The following is a 22,551-nucleotide window of genomic DNA, read 5'->3' on the forward strand; positions in this document are numbered from 1 at the left end:
CCAGCACATCACCCGGAACATAAATCGTGCCCTCACCAACGCGGTTACCGGGAAGGTCGACTTAACCACGGATATGTGGACAAGTACTGGTGGGCAGGGCCACTATATCTCCCTGACGGCACATTGGGTGAACTTGGGGGAGGCTTGGACCGAATCAGAGCCTGGGACTACTCACATTATACCCACAACCAGAATAGCAGGTTCTTCCTTGCTGCTGGTATCTGTGGCGGTTTATGCCACCTCCACTAAATCCTCCCCCTCATCTTCCTCCTACGCAACCTCTACCTCTCAATTAAGAAGTGTGAGCAGCACGTCGCCAGCAGTTGGTATCGCGCGGCGCAGCAGCACAGCGGAGGGCAAGCGTCAGCAGGCTGTGCTGAAACTAATCAGCTTAGGTGACAGGAGGCACACAGCCCCCGAACTGTTGCAGGGTCTGAGAAAGCAGACCGACCTCTGGCTTTTGCCGCTGAGCCTCCAACCGGGCATGGTCGTGTGTGACAACGGCCGTAACCTGGTGACAGCTATACAGCTCGGCAGCCTCACACACGTGCCATGCCTGCCCCATGTATTCAATCTGGTGGTTCAGTGGTTTCTGAAAAACTACCCTCACTTGTCTGACCTGCTTGACAAGGTGCGCCGCGGTCCACCACGGATGCTTTGTGGTTGGAACAGGAGACGGGGGATGACAGTATGTCGCTTGATAGCCACCTTCATGTCTAGATCTCAGCGCATTTTGGAGGGGGAGGAGCAGGAGGAGGAGGGGGAAAAGACAACTGGGCACACTGCAGAGGGTACCCATGCTGCTTGCCTCTCATCTGTTCAGCGTGTATGGGCTGAGGAGGAGGATCCTGAAAGTCATCTTCCTAGTGAGGACAGCTATGTCTTGCGTTCTGGTACCCTGGCACACATAGCTGACTTCATGTTAGGCTGCCTTTCTCGTGACCCTCGCGTTAGACGAATTCTGGCCAACATGGATTACTAGGTGTACACCCTACCCAACCCATGGTATAAGGAGAACCTTCTCACTCTCATTCTCGAAGAGGAAAGGGGTACGAGAGTGATGCAATACCACAGGACCCTGGTGGAAAAAGTGATGCTAAACTTCCTATCTGACAGCGCTAGTGGCAGAAGGCGCAGTTCCGAGGGCCAAGTAGAAGGGGAGGCACGGACAGCAGGCAGCATGTACAGCGCAGGCAGGGGAACACTCTCCAAGGCATTTGCCAGCTTTATGGCTCCCCAGAAAGACTGTGTTACCACTCCCCAGACAAGGCTGAGTCGGAGGGAGCACTGTAAAAAGATGGTGAGGGAGTATGTAGCCGATCGTACCACCATCCTCTGTGATGCCTCTGCTCCATACAACTATTGGGTGTCAAAGCTGGACACGTGGCACGAACTTGCGCTGTACGCCCTGGAGGTGCTGGTTTGCCCTGCTGCTAGTGTCTTGTCAGAGAGGGTGTTTAGTGCAGCTGGGGGAATCATCACAGAAAAGCGTACCCATCTGTCAACTGCCAGTGCCAACATGCTTACACTCATAAAGATGAACAAAGCATGGATTTCCTCAGACTTCTCTTCTCCACCGGTGGAGAGCAGCAGAACCTAAGCATTCTCTATCACCTGAAAAAAGGGGGAATTAGCTTTGTCAATGACGCTCGGATATTAGTCCTCCTTCTCCTACTCCTCCTCCTGAAACATCAAGTCATCGCGCTGAACTGCCAATTTTTCTGCGGCCCAAAAAACTCTGCTTAAAATTCTTTTACAATTTTTCAAAGTTTCAAAAGTATTGATACTTTAACAGAAACCAATTTTTTTCACAGGGCTGCCTCCAGGCTCTGTTGCAAATTAAGCAGCAGCGAGCTGTGTCTTGAAAAAATATTTCTGGGTTTCACCTGCTCTCTTGTTTGAGAAATTTTTGAGGGGTACACTTGTACTCTTGGTAGACAAATTTTTCTGGCCCTCGCCTATACTGTTATCTAACTAATTTTTCCGAACTTCGCCTACACTCATGGTACACCAATGTTTCAGGGGTTCGCCTATACTCTTGTTACAGAAATGTTACTGGCGTCTGCCCAGACTTCTGCTACAGAAATGTAACAGGGGTCTGCCAATATTTGTGCTACATAAATGTTACAGGGGTCTGCCTATACTTGTGCTACTGAAATGTTACAGGGGTCTGCCTATACTTTTACTACGGAAATGTTACTGGGGTTCGCCTCTACTTTTACTACAAAAATGTTACTGGGGTCTGCCTATACTTCTGCTACAGAAATGTTACAGGGGTCTGCCTCTACTTTTACTACAGAAATGTTACTGGGGTCTGCCTCTACTTTTACTACAGAAATGTTACTGGGGTCTGCCTATACTTCTGCTACAGAAATGTTACTGGGGTCTGCGTATTCTTGTGCTACAGAAATGTTACATGGGTCTGCCTATACTTGTGCTACTGAAAGGTTACAGAGGTCTGCCTATACTTCTGCTACAGAAATGTTACTGGGGTCTGCCTAAACTTCTGCTACAGAAATGTTACTGGGGTCTGCCTATACTTCTGCTACAGAAATGTTACAGGGGTCTGCCTATACTTTTACTACAAAAATGTTATTGGGGTCTGCCTCTACTTTTACTACAGAAATGTTACAGGGGTCTGCCTATACTTGTGCTACAGAAATGATACAGGGGTCTGCCTATACTTGTGCTACTGAAATGTTACAGGGGTCCGCCTATACTTCTGCTACAGAAATGTTACTGGGGTCTGCGTATTCTTGTGCTACAGAAATGTTACAGGGGTCTGCCTATACTTCTGCTACAGAAATGTTACATGGGTCAGCCAATACTTGTGCTACAGAAATGTTACAGGGGTCTGCCTATACTTCTGCTACAGAAATAATACAGGGGTCTGCCTATACTTGTGCTACAGAAATGTTACTGGGGTCTGCCTATACTTTTACTACAGAAATGTTACTGGGGTCTGCCTATACTTTTACTACAGAAATGTTACTGGGGTCTGCCTATACTTTTACTACAGAAATGTTACTGGGGTCTGCCTATACTTTTACTACAGAAATGTTACTGGGGTCTGCCTATACTTTTACTACAGAAATGTTACTGGGGTCTGCCTATACTTTTACTACAGAAATGTTACTGGGGTCTGCCTATACTTCTGCAACAGGACGTTTACAGGGGTCTGCCTATACTTCTGCAACAGGACTTTTACAGGGGTCTGCCTATACTTCTGCAACAGGACTTTTACAGGGGTCTGCCTCTACCTTTACTACAGAAATGTTACTAGGGTCTGCCTCTACTTTTACTACAGAAATGCTACTGGGGTCTGCCTATACTTTTATAACAGAAATGTTACAGGGGTCTGCCTATACTTTTGCTACAGAAATGTTACTGGGGTCTGCCTATACTTGTGCTACAGAAATGTTACAGGGGTCTGCCTATTCTTCTGCTACAGAAATGTTACTGGGGTCTGCCTATACTTCTGCTACAGGAATGTTACAGGGGTCTGTCTATACTGTGGGTGCACTAAGTCTTCCCATTGCGGTGTTTTACCTATCTGGCACAAATAATACAGTGACTGACTATGGCAGAAATGTGGGCTGAGGCCAAGGTCCTTGGCGGGGTGAATTTCTCCCATGGTTGGGAACTGGGATTTCTTCCTGTGTAATACCATCTTTGCGCACTGACAGCATAGGCGAGCCCAAGGAACTCAAAGACTTCCTGTTGCAGTATTGAGCTATCTGTGTGTGAACACTGGATTTTCCCATTGCTATGTAACTCGCAGCACCTTGGTTCACACAAGGTGTTTGCTGGGACCGAGCCTGACCCAGCACCCGCTCACATACTTCCCACACAGGCTACAGCGGGTCCTGGTCATGGTTTCTTGGCCTTATAAGGCCACCTCCTCCTGCTTAGAGTCAAGGGATCAGCACTGGGCATCATGTATTTTCTCTCATGTTACCACAGTTATCTGAGACACTGGTTTGGGCCAAAGAAGATGAGTGTTACTGCATTAATTAGACATTCACTGCTGTACTAGCATTGGAGTCCGCTCTATGCCCACAAGGTGTTTGCTGGGACCGAGCCTGACCAACGGCCCGCTCACATACTTCCCACACTGGCTACAACGGTTCTTGGTCATGGTTTCTTGGCCTTATAAGGCCACCTCCTCCCCCTGCTTGGGGTCAAGGGATCAGCACTGGGCATCATGTACTTTCTCTCATGTTACCACAGTTATCTGAGACACTGGTTTGTGCCAAAGAAGGCGAGCGTTACTGCATAAATGAGACGTTCACTGCTGTACTAGCATCGGAGTCCGCTTTATGCCCGCGATTGCTGACAGTGTGGGCAGAGGCCAAGGTCCTGGGGGAAATGCAACTGCACCAGGTTGGGCCTGTGGAACTTTTTCCTGGTTAATCCAGTCTTTTGGAGCAGTGAAAGCAACTGCAAAAAATTAAATGAGACGTTCACGGCTGTACTAGCATCGGAATCCTCTTGATGTCTGCGATTGCTAAGGGTGTAGGTAGAGGACGGAGTCCTGGGGGAAATGCAACTGCACCAGGTTGGGCCTGTGGAACTTGTTCCTGGTTAATCCAGTCTTTGGAGCGGTGAAAGCAAACGTAACTGTTTTTATGAGACCTTCACAGCTGTACTAGCATCGGAGTTCGCTTCATGCCCGCGATTGCTGAGGGTGTGGGCTGAGGCCTATGTCCTAGGGAACTGCAACTGCGCCAGGTTGGGCCTGTGGAACTTGTTCCTGGTTAATCCAGTCTTTGGAGCGGTGAAAGCAAACATAACTAATTTATTGAGACCTTCACAGCTGTACTAGCATCGGAGTCCACTTCATGCCCGTGATTGCTGAGGGTTTGAGCAGAGGCCTATGTCCTGGGGGAAATGCAACTGCACCAGGTTGGGCCTGTGGAACTTGTTCCTGGTTAATCCAGTCTTTGGAGCGGTGAAAGCAACCGCAAATAATTAAATGAGACGTTCACAGCTGTACTAGCATTGGAGTCCACTTCATGCCCACGATTGCTGAGGGTTTGAGCAGAGGCCTATGTCCTGGGGGAAATGCAACTGCACCAGGTTGGGCCTCTGGAACTTGTTCCTGGTTAATCCAGTCTTTGGAGCGGTGAAAGCAACCACAAATAATTAAATGAGACGTTCACAGCTGTACTAGCATCGAAGTCCGCTTCATGCCTGCGATTGCTGAGGGTGTGAGCAGAGGCCTATGTCCTGGGGGAAATGCAACTGCGCCAGGTTGGGCCTCTGGAACTTGCTCCTGGCTAATCCAGTCTTTGGACTGGTGAAAGCAACTGCAAATAATTAAATGAGACGTTCACAGCTGTACTAGCATCGAAGTCCGCTTTATGCCCTCCATTGTTGAGAGTGTGGGTCAAGGTCCTTGGCTGGGTGAAACTTTGCCAAGTTCTGGAGCTGTGATTTCTTTATGCGTAATACCATCTTTAAGTTCCTGGGGCTCGCCTATGCTGTGGGTACACAAAGACTTCCCATTGCGGTGTTTTACCTGTCTGACACAAACACACTGACTAACTAGGGCAGAAATGTAGGCCAAGGCCCTTAGCAGGGTGAAAGTCTGCCATGTTTGGGCACTGTAATTGCTTCATGTTTAATACTTTCCTTTGGTTCCTTTGGTTCGCCTCTGCTGTGAGTGCACAAAGACTTCCCATAGCGGTGTTTTACCTGTCTGACACAAATACACTGACTGACTAGGGTAGAAATGTGGGCCGAGGTCCTTGCCGGGGTGAAACTTTGCCATGTTTGGGCACTTTGATTTCCTCTTGTGTGATACCATCTTTGTGCAGCGACAGCATAGGCAAGCCCAAGGAACTCAAATACTTTCCATTGCGGTGTTGAGCTATCTCACACCTACACAGAATGAATTGTGTGGGAACACATGGATTTCCCATTGCAATTCAACTCATGGCACCTTGGGTCACACAAGATAGAGGCTGGGACCGAGCCTGACCCTGGGCCCGCTCATGTGCTTCCCACACAGAGTATTGCTGCATTGTGGAGATGTGTAGAAGTGCTGGCACCTGAGTCCCCTTTATGCCCACGTTTGCAGCTCCTGACAATTTTGCGACGGAGGTGGCACAGGATTGGAATGATGATCGAACGTCAATTTATGATCAATTCTCAACAGCATTGTGGGCTATCACCCACACTTTCAAAGATGGTCGCTGCCTGGCCTTGCCAATTCTTTGCACTGTGTGCTTCCGGTTCCTCCTCATCCAGTACGTGCTTATAAATAGACATGAAGGAGGTGTGGCTATTAAGCGAGCATGTGGCATGAGGGCAGCTGAATGCTGTGCAGGGACACTTTTCTGTGCGCTGTGGAGGCAGGATCGTGAGGGGGGGTTGGACAGCAATGCCAGCATCTAACCCAGTAGAAGAGGCAGCGGTGTCACCCGCAGGCAGTGATTGTCCTTGGTTGCAGGTAGTGTGGTGCTTAGCTAAGGTGTGCCTTGCTAATGAGGGTTTGTCAGAAGTAAAAATTGTTGGGGGGGGGGAGTCAGGCTCTTGCCCCCATTTTGGCTTAATAGTGGGACCTGGGAGCCTGAGATGCAGCCATGCATGCTGTCCCTGCCCTTCCCTATCCGTTTCTGTGGTGTTTCCATGACTTTCGGATGTTTTCCAGAGTTTCACAAGTCATGACCTATGCAGAGCATCAGTCCCATACAAAAATGCTCGAGTCGCCCATTAACTTCAATGGGGTTCGTTACTCGAAATGAGCTCTTGAGCATCGCGGAAAGTTCGACTCGAGCAACGAGCACTTTGGTGCTCGCTCATCTCTAATCACAACTACAATGCTGTTTTATGTTGAAGATATGGATGCTAAGCCATTAGACTGGCTGAACAGAGTTCCAACCTGAACACTAATGAACATTTTTGGGAGGAACTGGAACGATGGGTCAGGAAATACGAACAGTGTCCATCTTCTTTGAGAGAACTCACCAGGCGTTTGCAAGATGAATGGAGTGAAATACTAGCTGAAGTGTATCAGACGTTGGTAGAAAGTATGCCACAGAGAATGTCCAATGTTGTTAGGGCCAAATTAGGCACCACTAAGTATTGACGCATGGAAATAAATACTACTTGTGATTCTTTCTTAGGTGTCTAATTACTTTTGTTAGGATAGTGTACAACAAAAATTTTGGTTAGGCACAACAAATGTATCGCCAATTATGTTGGGGTGTTAAAGATGTTAGTGTTACATGTGCTGCTGGGATCTGTAGTACTAAGGTTCCTAGCAACACAGCTCCTGAGGAGGTGAGGGTTAATTAAGCTGGCTGGGTGTGGTATTCTCCAGCAGCCAATCCCCTTTAGTCTGCAGCACATATAAACCCAGCTCCTGTCAGTAGTTGATGCTGGTCTTGTACTGCTTGGATGTATCTGTTTTGTTCCTACTCAGATCTGTGTTTGCATGTAGGTCTGTTGTGTCTCTCTGCTTCCCTAAAGACAGTTTGGACACCTGTAGTCCTAGTCTGCAGCACATGCAGCTCCCCTTTCCCTTCCCCTGACAGGTGCGGCCTCCAAATTTATGTCTTGCTCCGACTGTCAGTTGGGTGATCCCTGACACAGTTCCCTATGTCAGCTTGGTGGCTGACTGTCTATTCCCCCTGCTATTAGGACACTTAAACTGTGTGCATGTGAGCTCTGGGTGGAGTCCCTGTGGTTTTCACTATATGTTGTAGTCTGCTGTGAGTCCGTGCCAGTAGAGTCTATGCCGGTAGAGTCCGTGCCCTTGTTGTCTGTCCTGTCCTATTGCAGCTTGATGTGTGATCTGTGCTCTGTCCTGTCCCGTTGCAGCTTGCTGTGTGATCTGTGCTCTGTCCTGTCCCGTTGCAGCTTGCTGTGTGATCCGTGCTCTGTCCTGTCCTGTTGCAGCTTGCTGTGTGATCTGTGCTCTGTCCTGTCCCGTTGCAGCTTGCTGTGTGATCTGTGCTCTGTCCTGTCCCGTTGCAGCTTGCTGTGTGATCTGTGCTCTGTCCTGTCCCATTGCAGCTTGCTGTGGGATCTGTGCTCTGTCCTGTCCCGTTGCAGCTTGCTGTGTGATCTGTGCTCTGTCCTGTCCCGTTGCAGCTGGCTGTGTGATCTGTGCTCTGTCCTGTCCCGTTGCAGCTGGCTGTGTGATCTGTGCTCTGTCCTGTCCCGTTGCAGCTTGCTGTGTGATCTGTGCTCTGTCCTGTCCCGTTGCAGCTTGCTGTGTGATCTGTGCTCTGTCCTGTCCCGTTGCAGCTTGCTGTGTGATCTGTGCTCTATCCTGTCCTGTTGCAGCTTGCTGTGTGATCTGTGCTCTGTCATGTCCTGTTGCAGCTTGCTGTGTGAACTGTGTCTGGTGCTGCTGGACTCCTGGTTAGAGTAGGGACTAGCGGTATAGCCAGGAGCTGTGAAGTGGCCCGCTAGCTTTCACGATTTGATCAAAATGTCAACTAATACCTGTATTTATATTCAGCTTTACCACCTGCTATTAGTGTTTGCATTTTGGCTGCTGTATGCTGTGTTTTCTGGCTCTGTGTGTCCTGTTGTTCAGTCCATGTCATGTGGCATGTGTATGTGTCCTGTTCTGGGGGTGTGGCTCCTAGAAGCAGCTAGGGCCCAGATCCGAAGACCGCTGGGCCGTCCTTTATCGGGGCGATGTCCCCGCTCAGGTAGGGCCATGTCATCCTCCGTATAGTTCAGGGCCAGTTGTCTAAAACCCGTGTGTATCTATCCCTCCTTGGTCACGATCGTGTGGGCCCCGTGTTTAGTTTGCCAACATGATCGTAACTGTTAGGCTTTAGCTTAACTTGATGATTCCTCAAAAACAACACCCAGTTCTTTCAGGTCATCTTCTGCTGGTGTTTAGAGAATATGCACTTGCTTTGCATTCAATGGCATGCAATACAATTGGCCAGCAAGATGTAAATACAAAGATGTGTGTTAGGTTTGTTCCGGTTGGCAACCCATGTGGCACTGCTTTAAAACAACGATTTTGCCTGTTCAGCCCCCTAACAGGTTTTTTCTTACAGAAATCATTGACACCCATAAAGCTGTAGAGCTCGATACCCCCAATTAACATGGTTTCCAGATAATAATATCTCAGATTCTCTTATACTAGTAACACAACTACTAATTAAAGTGACACTCTGGACCTTGAAAAACAAAGATGGCATGAGCTACTCTGACTACCTGTCAAACACTGTACATTAGTGTGCATAATTGGTCTAAGACACTACACCTGCTTTGATTAACCAGTGCTGCTCACATGAGAATTCCTGGACAATCAAAGCAGCATGTAGTTTCTTAGACTACTAATGCACAATGCATATCAGGTAGTCAGAGAAACGGGCAGGCCATCTTTGTTTGTCCAGACTTTAATGATTTTTCCTGTTGCTTTAAGCTACAACATTTTAGTACTTTAGTTTGTATATTTTTAGTTTAATGTTCTATAATCCCATGATCCCTATTATAGAAAAATAGACTGGCATGAGATGCCAGAGGGGAAAACCATCTTTATGTCTCTAAGGCTTTTGTATATCTTTAAAATTGTGAACAAAGAGTTCTTACTTGTTCATATATATTTTGCTCACATTCAGAGCCGTGCTCTATGAAGTATTTCATCTTGATGAACCAACTAAATTCTATCTGCTTATGCAGTAAGTATCATTCGTTTACTATTAACATTTGCTCATTTTGAGTTAAAATACTTTTTAACTTAGTTTTATATTTTCTAATTAAATATTAACAAAAGACTGATGTGTAGAAATCTATTTTGTAAAACGAAGGCATTTGTGCAACTAAAAATCTTTTCTATATATCTGAAAAGGGATATTTCTGTAGTTTTTACATGACATTCTCCAAGTCTCATTCAGGTGAAATTATTGTCACAATTCAGACGTGTTAATATGACTCTGCAGCACAATGCAGATTTCAACTGACTCTTGTATTAAAGTACAGTACAGTACAAGGGCAGTGAGTAGAAATGGATCGACTAAGGGAATGGTCCATTGGGATCTACATTTGGAACTGAAATGCATACCTTTTATATACATGTCCAAATGATGTTTTAAACATAGCAATGTACTTGGATTTAACCTTGAGATCAATAGAATCTGATTGTCCAGATAATTTTTCCTTGTGTTTTCTCATCTATTGTACCAAAATTTCCCTTTCTTGCAAATGAGATACTATTTGTTTAGCCGCCTTCACGTATTACTTTCATCAACATTCCACAACCAAGTACAGTACATTGTTATGTTCAATGAATGGCTGTAATTGGTCACAGCGCTCAGCCAATCAGAGGCATTTTTCAATCCCCAGCCAGAAGAAATGAAGAAGAACAGTGCAGGGACCTGGGGAGAACATGTGCCGGAACCGGATAGCGCTTCTAGATGAAGTTTTTTTCCCCTGCAGTTAGTACTTAGTTAAGGGCTTTCACATTAGGATTTGCTACTGTCAAAGTTGCATCGCATCCCACTAAAAATGCGTTTTCGTGCGAAGCGATGAAACAGAGAGGAAGGCTGTGCTTTAAAAAATGCTGTCCTATCTTTTGCAGGTGCGAATTTTAAGCGCTTCTAAAAAACAAACATGTGACTGCTTTCATTGGAAAGCATTAGCTCTGATAGATCTGTTTTTTTAAACGTGCGTATATATGCGTGAAACATTTGCTTGTCTGACTGAGCCCTAACTGTGAATTTTCTTGGGTGTTCCTAAGCTATGAAAAGTGTAATACTATAATTATATAGACATGTGCTTTCTTACTATTTTCAGAAATTGCCAATATAGGTAAAAGAAAAATGTGAAAAATATTTAGGGCATATTAGCGAAGAGAAATGGGCAATAGTTTTGTAATAGATAATAGATATATCTTATTGATTTGTTCCATAATTAATGAAGTGTACACCTTAGGGTTGATCTATGCTCCTAACAAAAAATAAAGGGGTTTTTATGCCTGAGGCCTTCCTCACACAGGCATTGGGAGAAACACTACGTTTACTGCAATTTCAGCAGCGTTGTCATGAATTTTTACCACTTTTTGGCCAAGGATGCTGAAAAAACAAATCAATATTCACCTAGCTGGCGCTGTCTGCATCCCTGCTGCTGTTCTCCGGAGCTCCCAACACTTGTCATCGCCGACAGAGAATCTTTTGCTAGTCATGGGGTTTGAAGACCCTGGGTGCAGCCGCATCCCCTGAATCCCCTATTGTTACGTCAGCGTGTATATGTGTGTAAGTTTGTGTATGTGTGTGTGTATGTATGTATGTATGTGTGTGTGTATGCATATGTATGTGTGTGTGTTAGCAGAGAAAAAATCTGTGTGAAACTGCTTCAAGCTCTGTGAAATAGCCCGTTCACACAATCTGAGGTGCAGACTGCATGCTTTCAAGGCTCCCATAGGAGCCTATGGAAAGCACACAGCAAAGATAGGACACGTCCTATCTTGCACGCATGTCCTACCTTTGTCAAGTGCACCCAGTTTTGCGCACGTAACAATCATCCATGAGAACGCTTCTATAGGAACCTATTGGTTCCTATTAGAAGCGCGTTCTGTGCGCTGCTGGCAGTACGAAAACTATGCTCGTCTGAATGAGCCCTAAGTATGTGTGTGTATGTTTATATGTGTTGGTATGCATATGTGTATGTGTGTGTTTGTATGTGTGTGTATATATGTGTATGTATGTATGTGTGCGTGTGTGTAGGTATGCATATGTATGTGTGTGTCTGTCTGTGTCTCTCGCTTCTTTCATAGTGGCACTTCTCTATGAACGTCCATGCTGGCTGAAGCACCGGTGAGGGGGAGAGATGTTGCGAGACTTAACAATGCTTCAATCTCCCTAACGGGGTTCGCTGCTATATCTAACATGGAAACTTTGACGTGGTCTGATCCGTCACTCAATGTTTCCACCTCAAATTTTAGGATTTTACAGTGGTGGTGAGGATCTAAGTAACTAACTGACATCAAAATGATCATCATAAGGGGAGGGGAAGTGCTCAAAAAGTGGTGCAAGAAAAAGCATGTGAGCTTTTTTTATATTAGATGCATTAAAGGGGTTGTCCCGCGAAACAAAGTTGGGGTAAGCACTTCTGTATGGCCATATTAATGCACTTTGTAATGTACATTGTGCATTAATTATGAGCCAAACAGAAGTTATTCACTTACCTGTTCCGTTGCTAGCGTCCTCGTCTCCATGGTGCCGTCTAATTTTCAGCGTCTAATCGCCGGATTAGACGCGCTTGCGCAGTCCGGTCTTCTTCTTTTCTGAATGGGGCCGCTCGTGCCGGAGAGCGGCTCCTTGTAGCTCCGCCCCGTCACGTGCCGATTCCAGCCAATCAGGAGGCTGGAATCGGCAATGGACCGCACAGAAGACCTGCGGTCCACCGAGGGAGAACATCCCGGCGGCCATCTTCACCAGGTAAGTAAGAAGTCCCTGGAGCGCGGGGATTCAGGTAAGCACTGTGCGGTTTTCTTTTTTAACCCCTGCATCGGGTTTGTCTCACGCCGAACGGGGGGGCTATTGAAAAAAAAAAACCCGTTTTGGCGCGGGACAACCCCCTTAAGTCAAGTAAAATGGCTTAATCTGTAATTTGCTATTTGACCTCCAAATCTTTTGATAAGCCATGGGAAGAGTGAGGGGGCCATTGATCTTTTCCAGCTATTGGTATCTATTGTAGTGTCAGATATTATATTAAAGTTACCACACATTATTAGTTGGCCTTTCAATACTCCTTTGGCGATTCTTATGACTTTATTCATGAAACTTATTTTGGAGGAAATTGGTGCATGTACGTTGACTACAGTTACTGTCATTCCATTAATTTTGCATACCAAAATGATGTATCTACCTCCTACATCTACTCTAGATTCAATAAATTCAAAGTCCAGTGTGTCCTTAACTGCCACGATAACAGCCTTTTTTTCTTCTTTGTTAGGGCGCCTACCCACTTGCGATTTTTTTTCCTTCGCGTTTTGCGTTTTTTCTGAAGAGCAATTAGTATAGAATGTGTTCTTGTCCATTTGCGGTTTTTTTTCGGTCCGTTGCAATTTTTCACATAGGAACTGTCAGTTGCATATGTGTCCTTATTTTTCTCTTAATGCACCCATGAATGTCAATGGAAATTAACGGAAAAGGCGTGAAAAAGGCGCAGAAAACGCACCGAAAACGCGCGGAAAACGCTGCGTTTTTCACGCACGAAAATCGCAAACGCAAGTGGGTAGGCGCCCTAATGGTGGAGATGATGATTGGGAACCTGGAATCGGACGTTTCTGACCCCTTCCCCTTGGCCCACTGAGTCTCTTGGATGCGGACTGCATCAGCTTTGGACATTATAGCCTCTTCTCATAGGGAGTGTCTTTTGAAGTGGGAGTTAAAGGGGTTGTCCCGCGGCAGCAAGTGGGTCTATACACTTCTGTATGGCCATATTAATGCACTTTGTAATGTACATTGTGCATTAATTATGAAAGTAAGAAGTCACCGGAGCGCGGGGATTCAGGTAAGCACTGTGCAGTTTTCTTTTTTAACCCCTGCATCGGGTTTGTCTCACGCGGAACGGGGGGGCTATTGAAAAAAAAAAAAAAAAATTTCGGCGCGGGACAACCCCTTTAAGTCAAGTAAAATGGCTTAATCTGTAATTTGCTATTTGACCTCCAAATCTTCAACATACACACAGAAGTAAATATTAATATTTTAGCTTTCTGCAGCAACCACCAATAGCAGTTTACTGTATAAAGTTCTACATAGAACTCAATAATAAAACAGTATGTAGTAAAATGTCCCCACTTGTGGCTGTACAAAGATAGAATTGCATCATTTATGATCATCTTTTCTGTGATGGTCATTTGAAACCTTTTATTAGAAGAAAAGCAAAACTTTAGACCTAAAACTTCATTCAAGCATCATATGTGGAAAGTTCCTTACTTTACCTAAGAATCTGTTTTCCTTCCTTTTCTAAGATACTCAAGATGACTGATAGTGAAAACCCATCGCTTTGGAAAAGCTTTCAACCTACAAGAACCAAATTACACAATCGTAAAGGCAGCTTCTTCTCTCACCTGCTACATCTTATAGTTTTCCCTCAAAGAACGTAGGCCTCACTGACAGGATTCTCTATCTCAATATATGGGTTGTCAATCAGTAAATCAGTGTTCATTATTTACTTCTATTTCATCTTTTATTCATATTATATCTCCACATCTAACATGTAGATTATGTAAGCATTGTTGGTGGATCATTCCTGACCACAGATGAGAATCTGATTGCCCTCCTTTCATCACAACTCAAGATGAATGATTGTGAAAACATTACAGTGACTGAATTCTACCTGATTCCATTCTCCACCACCAGAATGAATGAAATGTTTATATTTACTGGGATTTTATTCATATATCTGCTAGCAGTGGTGGGAAATCTGATTATCATTGCCCTGGTCTGTGCTGCAACCCAACTTCACACTCCCATGTACTTCTTCTTGTGTAATCTTTCTTCTATTGATGTCATTTATGTCTCTGCTATTCTCCCAAAGATGTTGTCCATCATTTTAACAGGAAACAAGATGATCACCTATTTTGGTTGCATCATTCAACTCTACTTCTTCATGTTCTGTGCTATTACTGAGAATTGTATTCTGATTTGTATGGCTTATGATCGCTATGTGGCAATTTGTTCTCCTCTACATTATTCTTTGATCATGACCAAAAAGCTTTGCTTAATTATAGCAATGTCTTACTTGATAATCAGTGCCATGAATTCCCTAATATTGACCTTACTGATATCTACATTATCATTCTGTTATTCTCAGAAGATTAACCATTTATTTTGTGAGCTATTACCATTAATGGCACTTTCTTCTATTAATATTAGGACCATGAAAATAATCCTGTCAGTGGCAAATATCTTTGGCAGTTCTACCTTTATATTTATTTTAACCTCATACATAAGAATTATCTCTTCAGTTATAAAGATACGTTCCACTAAGGGGCAGCGTAAGGCCTTTTCTAGCTGCTCATCGCACATCATTACTGTTTTATTATTCTACGGACCAGGTACCTTCGAGTACGTGAAACCTCAGTCTGAAGATTCTAAGGAACAAGACAAAATTCTCTCAATGTTCTATGTGGCCGTGGTCCCGATGTTAAACCCATTTGTATATAGCCTGAGGAACAAAGAAGTTCTGGGAGCTGCTAGAAAAATGGCGAAAGTGATATGGAAGACAATTGTTCCTTTTTTGTTTTTTAAATGTAGAATGTAACAAAAATTTTGTTTGATCTACATTAGCATGTGTCATAATAGTGCTAAATTCTATTAGCTTCCCTAAGGCTTGTTTGCCCAACTTGCAGATGGCAATGCCACTGAGAAACTTTTCTTTCTGGGAGTATGATACCAAACAGGAATACTATAATGTCCGTGTGCTCTGATAGACAAGGGTTGTCTTTATCAGACAGTTTCTTTTAACTATTATTTGTGGGGTTACTCCTAATTTACATTAAATTAGAAAAAAAAACCATCAAAGAAGAATTGGCAGTAGTGTTGTATGAATTTGATAGTAAAAAAAAATTGCTCAAAATATTCATATTTTATATTGCTCACAGAGCATTATATATGTGATATTATTCTTAAAGTGAATATCCCAAGGTATTTCAACAAAGTAGCTCACCACTTAATATGTCCAGACAAGAAAGTAAAAAACTGTCCCCCTGGGTTATTTGACACTTTTCTTAGGATTGCCTGTTATGCTTTTAAAGTTAGCTTAATCCCTTAGTGATGGCCGCATTGCCTTTTTACATCCTGACTTGCTGGGCTTTAATCCTCAGGGCTGTAAAAACATGCTAGCTCTGAGGATTAAAGCCCTGCGGGCTGTGGACATGACAGCTCCCTGCTGTCAGCCACCAGAGGTAGCCAACAATGTGGGGCTGTCATGGAGGGCGAGGATATCCGACCACCAGTCACGCGATTGCCGATATCCAATGGATAACGGGGATCCCATTAAAGGGGTTGTCTCGCGAAAGCAAGTGGGGTTCAGCACTTCTGTATGGCCATATTAATGCACTTTGTAATATACATCGTGCATTAAATATGAGCCATACAGAAGTTATTCACTTACCTGCTCCGTTGCTGGCGTTCCCGTCTCCATGGCTCCGTCTAATTTCGGGGTCTTCTTGCTTTTTTTAGACGCGCTTGCACAGTCCGGTCTTCTCCCTTCTGGTCGTCCCGGCACGAGCGGTGTTCTGGCTCCGCCCCCCTTCTACACGTCATCGTGTAGCTCCGCCCCATCACGTTTGCCGATTCCAGCCAATCAGGAGGCTGGAATCGGCAATGGACCGCACAGAGCCCACGGTGCACCATGGGAGAAGACCCGCGGTGCATCGTGGGTGAAGATCCCAGCGGCCATCTTGGAGAAGGAAGAAGTAGGAAGAAGGAAGAAGTCGCAGAGCGGGGATTCTGGTAAGTAATATTTATTTTTTTTATTTTAACACATCCCTTGGGTTTGTCCTGTGCCGAACGGAGGGCCTATGCAAAAAAAAAAAAAAAAACCCGTTTCGGCGCGAGACAACCCCTTTAAAGTGAATAGGAATTAAATAAGGTAAAGTTTCAGCTCCCGTCATAGATTGGATCTGTGAGGGGAGCTGAGAGTGCTCACCACCGTCCTCCACAATGTCCCGCGGAGTTCTGGTCTTCCAGGACCTGACGCCAGCGGCTGCACATACGCACCAGACGTTATAACATAATGCGCACACGCAGAAGGATGGGAAACCCAGGAAATTTAAAATCACCCTGCTCACACTTGTATTTGTAGCCAAGAGCAGGGAGATGTCACTGGGTACCACTGTATGCGGTTCTCAGTCACATAAGCGTCATTATCCAATGGATAACAGTGATCTTGTAAAGTAAAAAAAAGCTTAAAGAAGTATAAAAAAAAGAAAAAGAAGCTTAAGTTTTATCGGCTTCAGCGCATGTGCCCGTCGCCAAACTGGGGGACACATGCCCAGAAGCTGTGGATTGCCGAGGCAATCAATCTGACACCTATGAACCTTTGCAATATTGGCTTGATGTAGGAAAACAAAGTGTTCCTCAAAATTTTGATAAGTAATGTCAAATTTGTACGTCTCCTAAGTGGTTAAAAAAACAAAATTTTTTTTCTTTTGCCTCCAATATAAAGTGAACACTGATATAGCAAAAGATGTACGTAAGCAGCACCAATGTAATCCCAGTCAGTGTCTGGCAAACAATGCAACAGCCAAAGTGTTCAGGAGACCGAACCTTACTCCTGGAAAAGTGTCCAATGTAAAGAAAAACTTCGGCAGCATCAGAGATGCTAATCCATAAGTAGATTTTTATTCCTCCATCACATACAAAAAGGTGACGTTTCGGCCATGTTGGCCTTTCTCAAGCTCAAATACTGTGATATACCACATATAAATAGTCATGCACAAAAAATTACATCCAATAAACAGAACACACATTGTAAGTCCCCACCCCTCCACAGGTCTTATACATTATGCTCACAGACATCAGTTGGTAATTGCCGGTGTTCCAGTGGCTCCCGCTTCTCTCAATGACCGTCACTCTGGCCCGGCGTCCTACCGAAATTAGTGCGCATGCGCGGACATGTATCCAAAGCGCAGGCGCGGGAAGACAATCCATCTCACGAAATCTCCCTGTCGTGTCATCAGCAGCAGCCATCTTGAAAGTATCGCGCATGCCTAGAAGCTATATTAGCTCCGCAATGGCATAATCAGTTGCTGGGATACCCCATCTTCAATGCGCAAGCGCACGCTCCATTCAAAGTAATATATCTCCCCAATCAGTGCAAAGATTATGCCAAAACACGAAAATATTACCAACATTTTATGTGAGCGCAGAAAATAAACTATTTCAAGCTCCAAACAATATGCATACATATAATACATCAGAGTTGGTCATATATATGCATCTATACAAAATTAATAATGGGCCTTCTCTTATCAAATTGATTCCGGACACAAAGATAGGGAAGGGGACACACTGGAACCACCGCTTATGTGCACCTGAAAGCAGATTAAGGAAAGGAGGACTCATTAAAATATACCAACACATAATTAAAAAAACGTATAATTCATGATTACGATTATTTATGATTCTGACAAAGAGTCACAGAAAGTGGTTCAGAGATGGGGCATATATGCATATTCCAAATGTAAACCTTTTGGAGTCATTGTATCCAATTTGTATATCCATCGGAGTTCACGTTTTTTCAACTGCAGACTACGATCACTCCCACTAGGTAAAGGAGGGACGTGATCGATCACTCTATATTTAAATTGGCTGATAGAGTGCCCACACTCTACAAAATGCCGGTAAACTGACAATTCTAGATTTCTAGTTCTAATTGTACTCTTGTGATTCACCATCCGTGATCTAACCTCAAGAGTTGTTTCGCCAACGTACCCAAGTCCACACAGGCACGTGATGAGGTAGACTACGAATGATGAAGCACAAGAGTACCGATTCTTAATATGATAGACATTGCCCCGAAGGGGATGAAAGAAGCGGTTACTAGAGATGAGCGAGTATACTCGCTAAAGGCAATTGCTCGAGCGAGCATTGCCTTTAGCGAGTACCTGCCCGCTCGAGACGGAAGGTTCGGGTGCCGGCGCGGGGGAGCAGTGAGTAGCGGCAGTCAGCAGGGGGGAGCGGGGGGGGGGGGAGAGAGGGAGAGAGAGATCTCCCCTCCGTTCCGCCCCGCTCTCCCCCGCAGCTCCCTGCCCGCTGCCAGCACCCGAACCTTCCGTCTCGAGCGGGGAGATACTCGCTAAAGGCAATGCTCGCTCGAGTAATTGCCTTTAGTGAGTATACTCACTCATCTCTATCGGTTACCCTTCACCAAATTTCCGCAGCAGGAACATCCCAAAAGTTCCCTTTTTTGTAGGTGCCAAAGTTCGTTGCATCTGAGTTTTCAAGTCAGAATAGAAAGAGTGTACCAATTGGTCTCCAATGCTTCTCCCTCTCCTATATGCCATCATAGGCCTATTTGCAAACTCCAGTATGTCAGGACATCCCATAATTAATAATGACCAATGTTTGTTAATGATCCCAGCTACTCTACGACTAACATTGCTAAAGGTGGAAATAAATGGAATGCGCTGCGTTCTTTTTTGCTCTCTCGGTTTAACTAGGAGTTCAGATTGTGTAAGAGATCTAGCCCTACTCATAGTTTCCTTTAACAATCCTCTCGGGTATCCCCTCTGTAAGAATCTGTCAGCCATCTCATGGATTCTAAGATCAACAGTATCATCATGGGTGATACGTCGCACCCGTAAAAATTGGCTCCATGGTAAAGATTTGTATATAAGTCAGTTTGCAATACACTGCCATCCTTAATCACCAATGTAACCAAAAATTGTATTTCCACAAGAGAATGCGACAATGTAAACTGAAATTCAGGATATATAGAGTTCAAAAAACCATGAAATTCATTCAACTCTGTCAATAAGCCATCCCGTAAGATAAAGATATCGTCTATGTACCGCCACCAGCACCTGGGTTGGGGTGTAGGCGGTTAGGGCTGTAGGCAGATACATAGACAAATCTCTCCTCAAACATACGCATGTAAATGTTGGCGTATGTAGGCACCATATTGGAGCCCATTGCTGTACCCTGTCGCTGCCAGAGATACACCCCTGCGAACACAAAATAATTGTTCGCGAAGATGTACTCCACAGCGACAGGGCAAAGTTGGCACAATCAGGGGGGATATCAGAGTCTGTCAAAAAAGTGTTTACCGCTTCCAGTCCCTTAGAATGACTAATAGATGTGTAGAGTGCCGTTACGTCAAATGATCATCGATCTAAGTTTTTCTATATACTGTGATATCCCACATATAAATAGTCATGCACAAAAAATTTTCTGTGCTCACATAAAATGTTGGTAATATTTTCGTGTTATGGCATCATCTTTGCACCAATTGGGAAGATATATTACTTTGAATGGAGTGCGCGCTTGTGCATTGAAGATGGGGTATCCCAGCAACTGATTATGCTATTGCGGAGCTAATATAGCTTCTACGCATGCGCGATACTTTCAAGATGGCCGTGGCTGATGACACGGCAGGGAGATCTCGGGAGATGGATTGTTTTCCCGCGCCTGCGCTTTGGATACATGTCTGCGCATGCGCACTAATTTCGGTGGGACGCTGAATCAGAGTGACAGTCATTGAGAGGAGCAGGAGCCACTGGAACACTGGCAATTACCAACTGATGTCTGTGAGCATAATGTATTACACCTGTGGAGGGGTGGGGACTTACAATGTTTGTCCTGTTTATTGGCTTGAGAAAGGCCAACATGGCCGAAACGTCGCCTTTTTGTATGTGATGGAGGAATAAAAATCTTCTTTATGGATTAGCACCTCTGATGCTGCCAAAGTTTTTCTTTACGTAGAATAAAGTAAACAGATTTTATATATATATATATATATATATATATATATATATATATATCAGGGGTGGGCAATTAATTTTCCCATGGGGCCACATGAGAAATTGGAATGGTTTTAGAGGGCCAGACCAACATACGAAGGCTCCATGCACATTGCCTTAATGGGGCCGTATTCCAGCCGCCCGATTTGCGGCCAGAATACGGCCGCCATTGAAAATGAATGGCGCTGTAATACGGCGCGGTGAACACCCGGTGTTTCACCCCGTTTTACGGCGCGGCCCCCGTGTCTGCCAATGGAGAGGGGAGCGGTAAGGAGCACTCCCATCTCCACTCAGAAGTTACAGTGGCATCACTTAGGGCTCATGTCCACGGGGAAAAGAAGAATTAAAATCCGCAGCGGATTTTAACTCTTCTCCCGCGCACGGATCCGCACCCCATAGGGATGCATTGACCACCCGCGGGTAGATAAATACCCGCGGATCGTCAATAAAAGTGATTTAAAAAAAAATGGAGCATGAAAAAATCTGGACCATGCTCCATTTTCATGCGGGTCTCCCGCGGGGACGGCTCCCGCGGGCTTCTATTGAAGCCTATGGAAGCCGTCCGGATCCGCGGGACACAAAAATCACATTTTACTTACCCGCTCCGGTTCTTCTCTTCGGCGCCGCGCCATCCTCTCTCAGCCGCGGCCGGATCATTTTGCTTCGGCCCGGCGCATGCGCGGGGCACGTCACCGACGTCATCGTGCACATCCACCGAGCCGAAGAATGAAGATCCGGCCGCGACGAGAGAAGATGACGCCGCCGCGAAGAGAAGAAACGGAGCGGATGGGAGGTGAGTTTATTGTCATTTATTCTTATTTTCAGCGCTCATGTCCGCGGGGCAGGAGGGACCCGCTGCAGATTCTACATGTAGAATCCGTAGCGGGCCCGATTTTCCCCGTGGACATGAGGCCTTAGTTTCGCTGCTTCCCGTTGCTGACACCGGACTCATTGGTGAGTCACCAGGACACTCTTTGCGGGCCGGTCCGAGCTATTCAGCGGGCCGGATGTGGCCCGCGGGCCGTGCTTTGCCCAGGTCTGATATATATATATATATATATATATATATATATATAAAATCAAAAATTTGTATAGTATGTTTACACGTATTTGTGATATTACAGTTGAAAATGTAAAAAAATATATATTTTTTTAAATGTTCCCAATTTTAGTGATTTTAGTGCTTCTAATAAATATACACAAATTCTACCAGTCTATTTTAACCACCTAAACAAGGTACAATATGTGACGAAAAAACATTGACAGAATCACTGGAATATGCAAAACCTTTGCGGAGTTAAAGTAACACATGTCAGATTTCCAAAATGTGGCTCGGCCACTAAGGCGCACATAAGCATCATCATTAAAGGGTTAATAGGATGACCACCCATTGGGAGAGTAGCATTAGTACTGAATTTTTTCAACACGCATTTTAATTTATTTAACTATGAATTAATGTATACCTAGGTATTTCTTTTTTTCCTTCCAGTTTCATGTGTCTCTGTAACCTTTCTGTCATGTCTCCTTTATCCGTGAACTGCAGAAAGACTCACGGGTAGACATAAACCAACTACTGAAAAACACACAAAAAACTCACCAGCATACCCGCACATATAACCAGATGAAATAGACATGGTACCAGGTATTAGTTTGTGAATTAGCCAAGACATTTAAGCCTGCAAGCCCGTTTCAAGGTTCCTTGTTGTCTTGCGGGCCCTTACTCTAATGAGACAATTTCCACATGAAACCTGCCTGCATGCAGGTTGATCGTTCCAATCGGGATAGCCCATGTTGGAATCCACTGACTTAACTCGCCCAGGATGGAAAACGATCCAAAGCAGGACAGGTTGCAACCTAACAACATCATCTGAAGTTTTCTTCAGGTTGTTTTCATCAAAACATAGTTCACATTAACCAATCAATCTTGAGAATAACATATTTGTCAGTAACCGGATTTTTGTGTCTTTTATTTTAATGGGCAAAGCACATGTGAAGCCTGCACTTCCAATCTCATCTCCCTAGGTGAAATACTTTTTCAAATTAGCTCTTGGAGAAGTCATTAACTGCAATGTGAGCATTTGCTTAATGTGTAGAGATGAGTG

This window comes from Eleutherodactylus coqui, chromosome 2, assembly GCF_035609145.1.
Source record: "Eleutherodactylus coqui strain aEleCoq1 chromosome 2, aEleCoq1.hap1, whole genome shotgun sequence".
In the NCBI taxonomy this organism is placed as follows: Eukaryota; Metazoa; Chordata; class Amphibia; order Anura; family Eleutherodactylidae; genus Eleutherodactylus; species Eleutherodactylus coqui.